The sequence below is a fragment of the Tachypleus tridentatus genome, chromosome 10 (genome assembly GCF_004210375.1).
Source record: "Tachypleus tridentatus isolate NWPU-2018 chromosome 10, ASM421037v1, whole genome shotgun sequence".
NCBI lineage: Eukaryota > Metazoa > Arthropoda > Merostomata > Xiphosura > Limulidae > Tachypleus > Tachypleus tridentatus.
Window position 1 is genome coordinate 88,931,333 of NC_134834.1, and position 15,352 is coordinate 88,946,684.

Below are 15,352 nucleotides of genomic sequence, written 5' to 3' on the forward strand. Positions count from 1 at the left end.
TAGACCGCATTATATATTTAACAATGCACGCGACTCACCATCCCATCTTCTCTAATCCATACATTTTCCAGGTAATACACCAGTGCGCTTCTCGGAGCAGCCTACTAGCCGACGTCACATGATTCGATCGTTGTAGATACCTCCAGCTGGTTCCTTTTGGTTCATTCTCACTTGCTGGTAGTACGCGTCACATAGTACACGTGAACTTCTAGGACCTTTATATTTTAAATGGAATCAAAGTGCTTTCATCCAGTCTCGAGTTTGAGTTAAACACAGCAGCCGAAATTGAAGGAGATTAATTCATCTATCTTAAAGGAAAGTATCATGCAGTCAATGGAAGTAAAAATCTTTATACACTGATAAGATTTGTAGGAATTTTAAAAATAACAACTAAAGAAGAACATGTAGTGCACGTGCCATCTTAGAATTAGAAAGAGTTTTCTTGTCGTATATGGAATTATTGTGATGATTTAGTATTCAACCTTTGTGTCTTGTAGTGTCATGAATGTTAGAGACTTGTCGATATTCATACATTTCTATTTCAAAATGGCTCAAGATGAAGTGGGAAAATCTAAGGACACGGATCTTTACCTGCTTGTGCCTTGAATATTACTAAACTAGTATCTTAGTCACACATGTTGATCTTATAACGACTATCAAGATAAATTGGGTTAGAATTAGGACATGGGATAGTGCCATGAATTTTACCAAACTAACGATTAATCTCCCTGTTATTATAATGACTCAATATAAACAGGAGTAGTCAAAGGACGTGGTTCGTTCTATTTTATTAAACGAGCCTCTAGTGTTGAACTCACAACACCATAAGGCAGTCTGGACTAAGCTACCAGCTTAAGGATATGGTTTTTCAACTGACGATGCTAAGAATTTATTGTTTGAACCTCTAGTCACACATGTTCATCTCATAATGACTCAAGATAAACTGGACTAACCTAAAGATGAACTTAACTTGGTTAATCTTTCAAATCGTTTCTTCAATAATCAAGTCTCTATCGCCGTGACGTAAGTATATCACAAATTTCTATGTATACGCATATTTCTACTGATATTTTATTCTTTAACTTGTGTAGAAACATTTCACGACTAAAAGTTTTTAATATTTTGTTTGAGTCTTTATATATGTAAGCTGCGGAAGCTCTATGCATTCTTATGGCAACAAAAAAGAACAATATTTATTAGAAGATATATAAATAAAGCGAATATTCTTTGTGAAGTATCTCGTATTTTATAAAAAAAATGGCGTTTATGAATTTTAAAAATCATTAATCAGTTGTTTCATTATACAAAAATACAGCCACATTCTTCTTTTAAGGATATTTATAACCAGTTATACACGAGGTTCCCAGTTTGTGTTTTAAATTTGATTTAGTTTTAATGGGCGTATGTTCAAAGATATGTTATTGAAGGTAACATAAAGTTAAAATAATTCGATTACTACGTATAAAGATCTCTATATGGTGGCAAAACTATAATCCATGCAATAGAAATATAATTGATTATTGATATCTATATTTGTATGCAATTTTTTCAAAGAAATACTCTACATCTATATGCCTTTTAACAACATACTCAACTATTAACAAACCAATGTTTTAAACTAATCGTTGATGTGAACGCTCAACAAACAACTTAAGAAGCTATCGGAAATTAGTCCTAGTAACATTACTGGAAATAACACTACACATTCTTCTTAACCAGTCCATTACGGATTTCGTGTTAGGGGTACGTAAAATAACCTTCAAAATGAAACGTAATCTCTGATTTTCCAATAACATTTCTGTATTGTTAAGAAAAAAATAGTGTTAGATTGTTTAGTGGATTTGCTTTCGAGTGGTTTTTGATTCATACGTTTAAATGAAACAAATAGAGACAAATAAAGACAAAATAAGTACAAAGCGAAATAAGACGTTGGATTCCTTCACCTCTCAAATAAAAACAAACAAACTGAGTTTATCATTATTCATTTTGATTAGAAACCCACACTACACAAGTACCAATTATATACTGATAGAGAAAAACAGAAAATATTTTTATTAGATAATGCACGAAGATGGCGCGACAACAATACTATTACTAGAAACTGTCGCGTGGACGTCATGTGTTATGTAATGGGAATGTTTTTTATTTGTTTTATATCAGATTATAATTAGCAACTGTCTGATATATGTCTGTGACCAAAACAATGCTAGTAAACTCAGTTTTTCATTGTTTTTGAAGACGTGAAGGAAATCAATGATTGATTTTAATTTACTTATTTATTATATTTTTGTTTTATTAAAATGTGTGTAGGCACTACGGAACTTTGTCTGCACTAGTGATGGAAAAGTATATAACTTTAACATTTTCATTGAAGTCTAAACTGAACATTAAACACTCTAATAAGTTATTTTGTAAAATTTAGTAATGTTGCGATATATTTATTTTATTATGTATTTGTTTCCAACATTACTTATTTATGCCTCTTGTAAAGGAATGCATCACTTAGAAAGTATGTATAAATTACATATAAGAATATTTAGATATTTTTGGTGCTGTAATCAATGGAAAGAAAAATGATTGTTTCAGCTAATGGAAACGCTTACTCTTTCCATTAGTTCTACAGAAAGACCTTTGAAATCTGAAAAGTTATTTAAATGTGTTATGTGAGCAATTTTTATTGCTATATGTAATCGTTAATTCCTCGCTAATGAATGTTTAGAACATTTCTCAGCTTCTGTTTTAAATGTACTTTCTCAATATTTCCATACGTTTGATAAGTATTCTTTGTTTCATGTATTTGGCAAAATTAAAACTTTAAAGATCACAACTTATTTGTTTGCTCCAAAATGACTAAGAACTTAATGTAATTTATTATATTATTCAGAGGTTAATGATTTAAGGAATATTTAAAATGTTTATGGATACAAAGGTTATGGCAGCCCGGCATAGCCAGGTGATTAAGGCACACGAGTCAATAATGCGAGAGTCGAGGGTTTGAATCCCGTCCCTCAAACTTGTTTGCCTTTTGAGCCGTGGGAGCGTTATAATGTGACGGTCAATCGGCAAGTCTTCCGGTTAACAACCCCAAAAATCAGGGGGTTCACTTCCCCTCAGTGAACACAGCAGATATCCTCATGTGGTTTTGCTATTAGAAAACACACAGTTGGATACTACCTATTACTATTAATCCTAAATGTTAATTCTGAAAATCCATAAATGAAGATTGATATATAAGCCATAGCAGCTTAAAATGCAAATTTTATGAAAAATAATTAATATTTTCGTGTTTGTCTATATTATAATCAAGCTTAGATTATCATGCAGCTTGGGAAAAGAAGAATACTGGTGTATACGGACATTAAAAACTATTGATTTAAAACAATGGACCAGGGATAATAAAAGATACAGAAACAAAATATTTAAAGTCAAAAATCGATCGGTCGCCAAAAAGTAAACACACAAGCTTAATATTTAAAACAAACGATAAATAAAAAAATTGCCACATAAAATCAGAGAAATTTAAATAGTAAACAAGATAAGCATAGAAGGCTGGCTGGTGATACTCAATACATTATCTAATCAAGATACAAGGCCCACTTTTGACACCAACAAATATAATTCCAGCTAACAGCATGGAACGAATATAATGTCTACAGTATTTTCAGCTTTATTTACAGATATTTGTAAGAAATAAACTAACTTCAAGGTGTAATGGTAACATCGTTTGCAGAATAATTATAACATTTTTAGGTGATGTAAAATAGAAAAATATCTCACGAAGTATCCGACGCAATGCGCAATGATTTATTTAGTAATACTGCCTGGTTTCAATTGTAATATTTTTGCGCATTTTTGCTGTAAGCTGGCAGAATAATAATAAAAGAACAAACGTGCTATCCTTTTTATGACCCACAACTGTGGTTCATGATAAATTATTCCAGTCTTTTTGAAAATCTCTCTCTACATATAAATATATATAGTATATATAAATATATACTATTTATTCGTTGATATTTTCAGCATTAAATAATTAAGCGTAAGCGAAAACAACTTGACAACTTCAAATATTGTGAGAAAGCATGAAAAGCGTATGACTCATAAGATCATGTTTCGAACGACATATGTTTCTTTGTAGAATCTACCATAAGATACACAATATTCGAAAGGTGAAGCAAAATAGTTATTATTTATCAGGATCAGGAACATTTGTATTGTTCAATAAAAACAAATGAGCCTGTTAATTAATCCTTAAAATATTTAGAGCTTTTCAACCTAATTAATTAATTACGCGAGATGTAAAGCTAACAGATTTATTAAGTCGGTATATGTTACGAAATATTCAATTAACCAGAACGTATAGATTGAATATATTTCTATATATAATTAATTGGTACCATGTTACTAGAGAAACTTAAAAACAAGGAAATCCAACATGTTTATTTGCAACCTACAGATTTTTGTAATATTTTTAATTCGGCAGCCATGTTGAATTAAAAAATCTGACTTTACTTTAAGAGAAATATCACATGTCTTTACTTACATATTTATAAATATACTAGTACTACGTAAACTCATTAATAGCTTGTATACTTATAAAAACAAATAAATTAATTTAAGAATATTTGAACTAATAATAAAATTGACGACATCTTTTCTAAAACGATTAGTATGTTCAATTTTTTACCCTCGGTGGACTCAGCAGATAGTCTAATGTGACTTTGCTATAAGAAAAACACACACACATGTTCGAATTTCAGGGTTTTAGTGCTCTAAATCATTATTTTAGATCAATTTCAATTATTTTAAAATACGCTTTACTGTTTTTCATAGCTTAAGCAGAACAATTATTGTTCAAAGTTACATTTCTTTAACTAAATAGACTGTGTATTCATATTGTTCTTATAACACATAGAACTTTATTTATTTTTTTTGGCACAGCGATATGTCTCTAGTCTTAGAAAGCTAGAAACCAACTTTCGATACCCTTGCTGGGTAGGGTACAGATATGTCAATGTGTTAGTTTATGGTTAATTACAAACAAAAACAAACCATTGTTGTAAATTAATAAAATGGTTAATATACGCTTTTATTTTCTCTATAACTGAGACAGCAGTATCGCTTCTCATGAAAACATTGTGACGTTGGCATAATATATACATAATATGCTTGCCGTTTAAGTTGTAGGAGTCGTTATAATGTGACAGTCAATCTTACTATTCGTTGATAAAGAGTAGTGGGTGGTTACGACTAGCTGCTTACCCTCTAGGAATAACTAGTACAAATAGCACCACAGTAGTTTTATACGAAATTCAACAAACAAACAGAAATGTTTATAGAATGTGGAAATAAGAGAGTGGGAAATGTTGATAGCCACGAATTTAAACTATAAGAATGTGTTGAATATTAAATAAAGTATTCACATGATTTTATTCTTATAACACATGATCTAACATTATCATATTGTTATGAAATTTCTACAGAGCTTAGCCTTTTTTTATTGGAAATCTCTTATAAAGATGTATTTAAAACTATTATTGAAAAAAAAACATGTAAAAAGTCCCTTAATTTGTCAGTTAAGAACTCGAGAATGGATTATGTCACATTATTTTTAGTAATTGTTCCAATTAATTATCATGAGATGTTCATGCAAAAGGGATATTTAATGTACTTAATACTAATCGCACAATGTCACACGTGGGCTATCTGTGCTAGTTGTCCCTAATTTAGCAGAATAAGACTAGAGGCAAGGCATCTGGTCACCACCACCCACCACCAACTCTTGGGCTACTCTTTTACCAAGGAATAGTGGGATTTACCGTCATATTATGACACTCCCTACTGCTGTAAGGGCGAGCATGTTTGGTGTGAAGGGGATTCGAACCCGCAACTTTCGGAATACGAGTTTAGCATTCTAACCACTTGGACATTCTGGGCCTAGTTGGAGATCAATGATGAGATGAAAATTTGGAAGTTTCTAGAATAGTTTTTGTTGAAATGTTGATTTAAGTGAGCTTCTGAAAGTGCACCGAAGAAATATGTTTACTATTGAACTATTATTATTATTTATTTATTTATTATGAAAATGATGTTTTTCTTACTGTTTGCAAGGCCCGGCATGGCCAGGTAGTTAAAGGCGTAATCTGATGTCGCACGTTCAAACCTTCGTCGTACCAAACATGCTCGCCCTTTCAGCTGTGTGGGCGTTATAATTTTACGGTCAATCCCACTATTCGTTGGTAAAAGAGTAGCCCAAGAGTTGGCGGTGAGTGGTGATGACTAGCTGCCTTCTCTCTAGTCTTAACTGCTAAATTAGGGACGGCTAGCACAGATAGCCCTCGAGTAGCTTTGTGCGAAATTCAAACCAACTCCATAAAACGGCAGAATTCTTTACGATAAGGAATGTAGATGACTCCCAAACAAACAAACTATTTACTAAAATAATAGCTCCCCGCTAGTACAGCGGTAAGTCTACGGATTTACAAGTCAGGGTCTCAATTTCTCTCGGTGGGCTCAGGAGATACCCCAATTTGGTTTTGCTGAAAGAAAACACACACTAAATTAATAATAAGTAGAAATTGATTCGCGCAAGAAACATTTGGAATAGAGTGAAATAAATCTGAATTATTTAATATAACACCGAGTTCTGGCATCAAAGACACTATATTTTGTTCACAATTACTTGTTTATATCTTCAAAATAACGAGATGTATCTGAGTAGTGAATATACTTTTACTGACAATTCAAGCTTAAATATGCTTAATGTGGGTTTATTCAATTGACAGGTTTTTCTATTTAATAATAATATTTTGCTATCCACATCTATGTGTGAATTTGATTAATATTTCACACATTAAGATTATTTACCTAGTAAGTCAGCCTTTTCAAAGAACCTCCTCTACCTTGCACGCATAACGCAGTGAATTACCCTGGTCAACAGAGCCTTAATGATTTCAGAGTATTTATTCATGTATTTTGCCTGATATGACCCTAGTGGTATGCATACCCGATTGTAATTTTGAGGATACACGGATCGTCACTTTGGGGTTAGGGTTCTTCTAGGAAAATAAAGGTCAAATTCCAATATTCAGCTAAATAACGGCTAGCATTGGATGTTAGGTGACTTCCTTTTGTTTTGGTTTTTGTCTTCTAATTCGTAATGAGATAGCTCTCCTTGTAGATTAGCGAGAAAAATTTAAAACAAATTATTGATGTGTTAAGTACAACACAGTTAATTCATTATGTGTCTATATGCTTAATCACATGTAAACAAATAGTTTGTAATATAACACAGAAACGGCAAAAAATTAACATTAGAAAGTCTAACCTAAGAGTGAAATGATAGGTAATTTTTGTAACGAAATCGATTTTCTTTGGTGTCCGAAAACAATCGGAGATTTGTTTTTTTTTCAAATAATTTGTTTATTTACAGATTAATGAACCTCGCTCATATTTTACCTCATAGGAAGCTGGGATTAAATTATTGTAGTGAAAATTTAACATATTCGTATGTGTATGTATATATATATAATGCAAAACATTCGTACGGAATGTTTAATTGCTAGTTTATAATAAAAGAGTTTCGAAACCGCGTCAGTTTTTACTCTACGTCATATCATTATTGTATTGAAATAAATACGTCTATTCTTATGTGGTCCTTTTTCTGATTATCAAAATAAGTGGATCTCAAGCTTAGAAAAAGTTAACCCTACTGTTTATACAAGAGGTAGTATAATAAATTAAAAGTAATACATGAGGACAACTAGAAAACAATTGACCATTATTTAAATGCAATCCCTAAGGAGTGAAATAACAATCGTGAATATATTTTATTGTCATTTCTTGAAATACTGCAGCCTTTCTCACGTGAATAACATCTTTTAAGTTTTTGTTGTTGTTGCTAAATGGTCAATAGAAAAGAATGACAGACAATCTTTTGTTTCGAAAATATTAAATATTTTCTCCTTTAAGACTTAAAGCTGGCCTTTTAATTCTCTTTAATGGTACGTGTTTGATGTCATTATTCCAGTGTTGTGTTTATTTTAGTTTAGGACGATGATGGTAACTACCATGAAGAACTATGATCTAAAATCGAATGTCATGATACAGTTGTGTATATTCATTTTACACTAATGCAAATGTTAAAAATGTCCTTTGTACCAATACAAAATATTAGAAGGATGCCTATATCCTACATAAAGACAACTCTAGAAGTAGGTAGGTACCTTTACTCTGCATAAACACCCGATTCTTGAAGTAGGTAGATTCCTATACGCTACATAGAGATTTAACTCCAGAAGCAAGGAGATTCCTATACCCTACATAAACACTCGAACCTAAAGACGTTAGGGTTTTTACGCATTATAATTTATTCGGATGAGGCTCCCATGTATTGTTACGTATTACGATTTGAAATAATTTGAATTTGAGTTAATTAGTAATTTGAATTTAGAAGCTAATTAAATGTTGAGATGTAACAAGTTTATGATATTTGCCAACAAGATCGATACACGCAGTTTTCTTTCTTACTACAAATATATTTTAATATACAAATAATAATACGATTTATAACAATGGTTATTAAAAGTTACTACAGATAATGATTTATATACAAAAGTTTGGCAAACGTACAAACAGTATTGACTCTTCTATCTGATCTGGAACTTTCTTGATATCTAACGAGCGTTCACAATGAGTGAAATAATTTCGAGTTTATATAGGTACAATTCACTTAACGGGAAGCTAGCTAGCTCTTCGCTCATCATACGTGAGTTTTTCACAGCTGAAATTATATAATGTCTTCGTAAAACACAAACATACGATGTTAATCCGCTGGAGTTAAACGGTTTGTGATGTTCGAAATCTATAAACGTTCCTGGTCAGTATCTGAAGTTCCTGATTAATAAGTGTTAATCACTCGTGTCGCTTCCAAGGTTTATAGTGTACCAACTGTGGCAAACCGACAATATATACTGTCACTCCTTGCCTTGATTTGGCTACCTTTCATAAGCTTTAAACAAATTACTAGAAATTTAAGCAGATAAAACGATACTGATGATACATTTGTGCTTTCTTAAAATATATATTGTTGATTCTTACACTTGAGAATTTTCTACAGATTCAGTGAATAGGCAGGATTTTCGCTATATGCATTTAACAATATAAGTTAAATGCATTCACAAATATATATTTAAATGAAACAAACAGCGATACAGAAAAATAAATGTAATTGTAAATCCGTCACACATGCTTATATCCTACATAAACATTCGACTCTAAATGTATGTATGTGCCTACACTGTACATTAGCGCTTGACTCTAAAATTAGTTCGGTATTCTTACCTTATTCATTAGGTGATCCTTGTTTCAATCTTCTATATTTTTACTGAAAAGTACTTATGTACTTGTGACCTAGTTTGTTTATAAAACTGTAGTGATGAAATCCAATAACATATATTTATTTAAGTGTATATATTCTCTTGACCTGTACTAACTCAATCAGACAGCACCTTGTTCTTCAGTTCTGTATATCTTATGCAACTGTAGTAAGAGTAAATAGACAACACTTTATTACTGGGCAGAGCGTGACTTAGTGGCTAGCATGGTCGGCTGTGAATCCTACAATCCACGGTTCATATCCCATTCTTGCAAGATCGGGTTTCGTAATGCAGCTATAAAAAGAAAAACAGTTACCGCTATTGGATTATAACAGTTAAAGAGTTGGCACTGGGTGTTTTAAAAAGTAGCTTTGTTAGGAGAACAAATCTGAACAGAAAATAATTGACCATTTCTAAAATTTCCAGATCAAAACTCGTGACTCTCGAAACGTGCCTCTGAAAGAAAATGTAGTATTATACGATAAGTAGTTTTTAAAATAGAGTGATCAGTTTTCCATCAGAATCCTCCATTATTGTTAGAAATGTTTCATACTAAACCTTATGCTGTTATGTTCATTAGTTAACAGTTGAACGTGTTGGAAAACGTAGTCAAAAGTTCTTGATGATGGTAAAGGTATCATCAACATGGCTATAATAATAAAGAGGTTTCATCTATTTCGTACAATTTTTCAAGTATTATTTTTCATGAAGACGTAAAAATAAATTGGCTAAAGACGGTGCAATCCTTGAGCCAATAAAAACACTGTCGACCTGATTATAAAGCTTTGTATTCGACAAAAAAAAAAAGATTATTTAGTGCCAAATTAAAACATAACAAGAATAGAAATGGAGTTTTCATAAATTAATTCAACATTTAATTGTGTGGCCTCTTCTAACGGTGTATTTGTGTATAGGGATTCGATGTCAATATTGGCACAGTGCACACATCACATCGAACTTTAATTGATGAATTTCGTGAGAAAATTCGAACATGTCTTTCAGAGCGTAACCATTTGTGGGAAATGTAGTTGCAGGCTCCAATGTTCTCTCTTCATGAATTTTGGTAAACCATGAAACATAATAAGATGATTTCCTAGTGGTTTAACGCCTGGCATGGCCAAGCGCGTAAGGCGTGCGACTCGTAATCCGAGGGTCGCGGGTTCACGCCCGCGTCGCGCCAAACATGCTCGCCCTTCCAGCCGTGGGGGCGTTATAATGTGACGATCAATCCCACTATTCGTTGGTACAAGAGTACCCCAAGAGTTGGCGGTGGGTGGTGATGACTAGCTGCCTTCCGTCTAGTCTTACACTGCTAAATTAGGGACGGCTCGGTGCAGTGGGCTAACAACCTACTCACTTAAATACTTGTTGAAGAATCCGCAAGCGATTGCGGCCCTATGTTCCTAGATGGAATCTAAGGGTGATAACTAACTAACTAACCAGTGGTGTAACATATAAAAGCTGTCTCTCAGTTAAAGACACTTTTTACTAATAGTCTAAGATTTAAAAACTGTTTCTTGTTAAGGATATTTTTCTTCATTAAAATAAAAACGTTTGCAATTCAGATTCTCTTTTGTCAGTGAGATCTTGATGTAATTTTACAATTTTAACTATTTTTTGGTACAATCTCAACTATTTATTTGGCACAACCTTAACTATTTATTCTGTTTTATTTAAATAACTATTTTTATCTAAAATGATTATTTTATTACCTTTATCTGATTTAATGGAACAGTACTATAATATTACTTGGATTTTTTTTAGAACTCTCCTACACTTAGATTACAAACATATTCATTATTATAACTGTTTAAAACAGTTTAAGATGAGCCATTAATGAAGAATGTTTCTCCATATGCTTTGATGTAATAACGTTTCTATAAATTAGTAAAATAATCTTCAAACATAAACTTATTAAGAAAATACAGTTTTAAATCAGGAGCTATAATATTGTTTTATCGACTTACTTAGAAAAATTAAATATTATTCTTTCAAGGTTTTCAAAAAACCAATTATAACCAAACTGTCGTCTTGAAATGTTTAATTTTATCAGTTGTTTTCTCTAATACGTATTAAAGTCCTATTATTCTGTGGTTCGATACATTGCTTGAAATGTATATAATCCAAATACCCCACTTTATATACCAATATTTTAAATACCCGTAAGGGACTTAGCAAAGAGATGTTTTCCTTTATTTTCTAAAGTTAGCATCTCAAGTTTTACAATATTACCTTGAATACAGTAAACTAAGGGCAGAAATTTTAAAGTTGAAGAAACAAGGAATTGCATTCAAATATTTATATTTATTCAAAAAAGGCGGATATATATTTTTTTTTCGGCATAAAGTTTATTGTAGACCCTCAGGAGGAACCATAACCTTCCCTTTTAAATACTTTAATTACTATCAATAATGAAGGATTTCATTGTAAAACTTACCATCAAAACGTTCACCGATTTATATTTTAATTTCGAAATGGATTGCCTCCCCTGGTTAGTGGCACAGCGGCATGTCTGATGACTTACGACGCTAGAAATCAGGATTTGATACCCGTATTTGGAGAACACAGATAGTCCTTTGTGTAGCTTTGTGCTTAATTGAAAAAGAACCGACAAAAATATGGGATTTTTATGGACACCGTGTATTTTATGAAAACCCATATGGCGAGAAAGAAAAAAATATACTTATAACGTTATAATACATATTTACTAGTACATGAATTGAAACGCATTTGATTGTTTAATTTGCTTCAAATCAGGGAAGATGACCCAGACGTAATTTCTTATGTAAGCGAGTTGCTCTAAGACGACTTTCTTTTATTTATATGGTAGCAAAGATTTAGTGTGAAAGAAAAGTAGAACTTTCCTAAAATGGGGTATTCAGAGTTTAATTTGCATAATTTGTGTATTCATATTCTGTGACAAAAAAACAAAAGGAAAGCGAAAAAATTGCAGGTTAAAAATACTTGTGAAAATACCATTTGTACATCGTAGAGATATATTTATGAAAAATAATATTCCTTTAATATCGATTAATCAATGTGTTTGGTTGAGAGTTTCTAACGCTTAAAAGGGAATAAGAAGTTGTTTCTAATACGCATTCTAGACATTCAGTGTAGACGTCAGATACGGAATATGTCATCAGTGAAAGATGGATGCCAGAGTCCAGTAATGGGTTAGAATTGGAACATTTATAATCGCTCGAATATAGATACGAAGAGTAACAATCTTCTATGAAAGACTATCACCAAATATTAGCTGCTAGTAGTAGACATTTTTTTCCACTTTTGTTCTGACACTAACAACATATGTTCTAAGTATTAACCGTTACGTCATATTTACTGTAACTAATGAAAATGGACTATCTGTGCACCATGTTTACTACTTCTTAACGAGGGTGAGAACATCTGATCTTTAGCGTTTTAAGTTTATAAACTTTCCTCCGGTCCACCAGGTGTTATTTAACATTTCAAGTTTTCCGTCCAAGTATGTAGAGGAATGGAATCTACTAATAAAAGTAAATAAAAGCAGCAAAACTCACGATAAGCTTTCTTTTTTCAGTATTTTTTTTTGCACGTTTCCCTCACGTACTAACTTCCACAGCCTGCGAAGCACATCAAAGTTGGAAAGGCCTGATAAACTGAATGCTACCAAGTCACACAGAATAAATGCAGAAATTATTATGGAACCTCGTGATAGTTGATGTGTCTTACTGATGTAAAACGTTTATTACATGTTTCTACCATTAAGAAACAGACCACATGGGCTGACAGGCTGCAGTTGTTACTTGTCTCAGAAGGCTAACATTCATGATAAACTTTAATAAGCAGAATGTAACAACAACAAGAACAAATATATTGTGAGAAATCTTCCATAAGTTGTGCCAAAATAATTAACGCAACGTTACATGCAGTAGCAACAGCTTTCAACTCGTATAATTTCAGCTTTAAGATAGGAAGTCGTCTTTGTTAGTACATTTATGTATTAGAGATAGGTTTGTGGGTCCAATTCTGATACCAAAAAGAGAGAAAAAGAAAGAAAAGTGTTATTGTCTTTGGTAGTCTTGAGTTTATGCATTTCAGGGAATATTTTATTGTTAAGAATACGGTAAATGAAAGTCAAAAAAGAAGTAAAATAATTTTGAAATGATAATTCCTTATAATATATATATATATATATATATGTACAATTATAACCATAGTGTTTTGTTTTTGCTTTTAAAACATTATGGCTGTGATATAATTAATCAGAGGTTGAGATTTACCATTTGTAACGCAGTCTTTCCTCGTGATTTTATTTACCCATTTAACTTTATTTAAATGTATTTACTTAATTTCACTAAAATATGGCCAGGAACGGCCAGGTGGTTATAGCGTTCGACTTCTCGTCACACCAAACATCTTCGCCCTTTCAGCCGTGGGAGCATTATAATATGACGGTCAATCCCACTATTCATTAGTAAAAGAGTAGCTCAAGAGTTGGCGGTGGGTGGTGATGACCAGCTGCTTTCCCTCTAGTCTTACACTGATAAATTAGGGACGACTAGCGAAACTCGACAACAAACACTAAAATATATACAATTATAGACGCAGTCAATCGTGTACAACTTACAAGAATGACTAGACACTTTCTCATAACTACTACCTTTCCAAATAGGATATTTTTCAGGTATTAGTCTTTGTGCAAAAAACACATTTCTTTCTTAATCTTTTTATATCTGTTTCATGCTCTTTTATTCTTTGTTTTATTTTTATTTTTCATATCTGTTCCATTCTTTCTCTCTCTTTTTTAGTTTTTGATTTATTTATCTCGTTTAATTTACTTTTATTTTGTCCGTGTTTCATTCTGCTTCTCATTTGTTTTCATATTCTTTCCGGTTTTATAATCTTTTCTTGTTCCTATTTAGTGCTCCTTACATAACACATTTAACATCTAACGCATACGATATTTTCTGAAGATTTTCAGTGGCGTCGAAAATTGTAACTCACTACCTCATCCGAGAGGTATAGACATATGTTTAAATTCATCTGTTTTTTAGGTTGTATAAATAAATTTGTAAAAATAGTGCTAACTTTGGTACCAATTTCACAATCTTGCATTTGTACAAATTAATGAAAAACTGCTTAACTGAATATCATACGTAAGTAACCTGCAGTATTCTGCACATTACATTAAACATAAATGCATCTAAATTTATAATTCACTCTTGCAACTCTCAAAAGCCCTCATTATAGTATAGTATAAACCCTGCAAATTTAGGTTTTTTTATTATTAGAATAATTTATGTAAATAATGATACATTTTTGCTGCTTATCAACTTAACCGTCTTAATGAAATAAGAAAATATTTTGTTGTCAAATTTTAGTTAGTGAAAATCGTCTGGGTACAATAAACACCTTTGAAGTACATATAGGTGGGTTACTGTGTAGGAAATCTCTTTGTGGGAAGCGCAAAGACGTTTCGATATTTTACGGTCAAGTAAAAGTCAACAGCAAAATACAAGTAAAATATTTTCTAAAAACACTGGTAATTAGTTCAGTTAAGTAGCACCTATGTTCCAGTACATGAAAACATAGGTAAAATTGAACAAGCTGTTTCATTACCACAAACATCGATCGTTTTGTCTTGTAAGACACAATCTCATTATACATATCTCGGTTCTCTGGAGTATCCATCGATTATTCTAATGTAGCGTAGCTGTTACTCTCTTCTTTAAAGACCCAGGAATGCACACAAATATAAGTAAACATTTGGGAATTTCAGCCATTATTCTGAGATTATTCCACCTTAAAGGCAGACAGAGCCCTTGAGAAATCTGACAAATTGAGTAAGCGCTTTTACTGCAGTTGATCGACTCGATTTTCCGAGCTTCTTGTGGGCTGTCTTGGCTCAATAACAAAGTTTCAATAGCAGAGGTTCTTGAAATGAATATTTTTAACTTTCTAGTGAATAGCTTATAATAAAGTTTCGGGTATTAAGT

At 32.1% G+C, this 15,352-nt stretch overlaps 1 pseudogene across 2 annotated transcripts in view; it reads left to right on the forward strand.

The window, feature by feature from the left end:
* Positions 1-296: 296 nt before the first annotated feature.
* Positions 297-15,352, forward strand: part of LOC143229835 (muscarinic acetylcholine receptor DM1 pseudogene) — a 72,516-nt pseudogene continuing 57,460 nt past the window's right edge. For both annotated transcript variants that reach the window (XR_013016090.1, XR_013016089.1), the window contains exon 1: positions 297-1,023. The product of XR_013016090.1 is annotated as a muscarinic acetylcholine receptor DM1 pseudogene, transcript variant X2 (transcript). The remainder of the gene's footprint in view (positions 1,024-15,352) is intronic.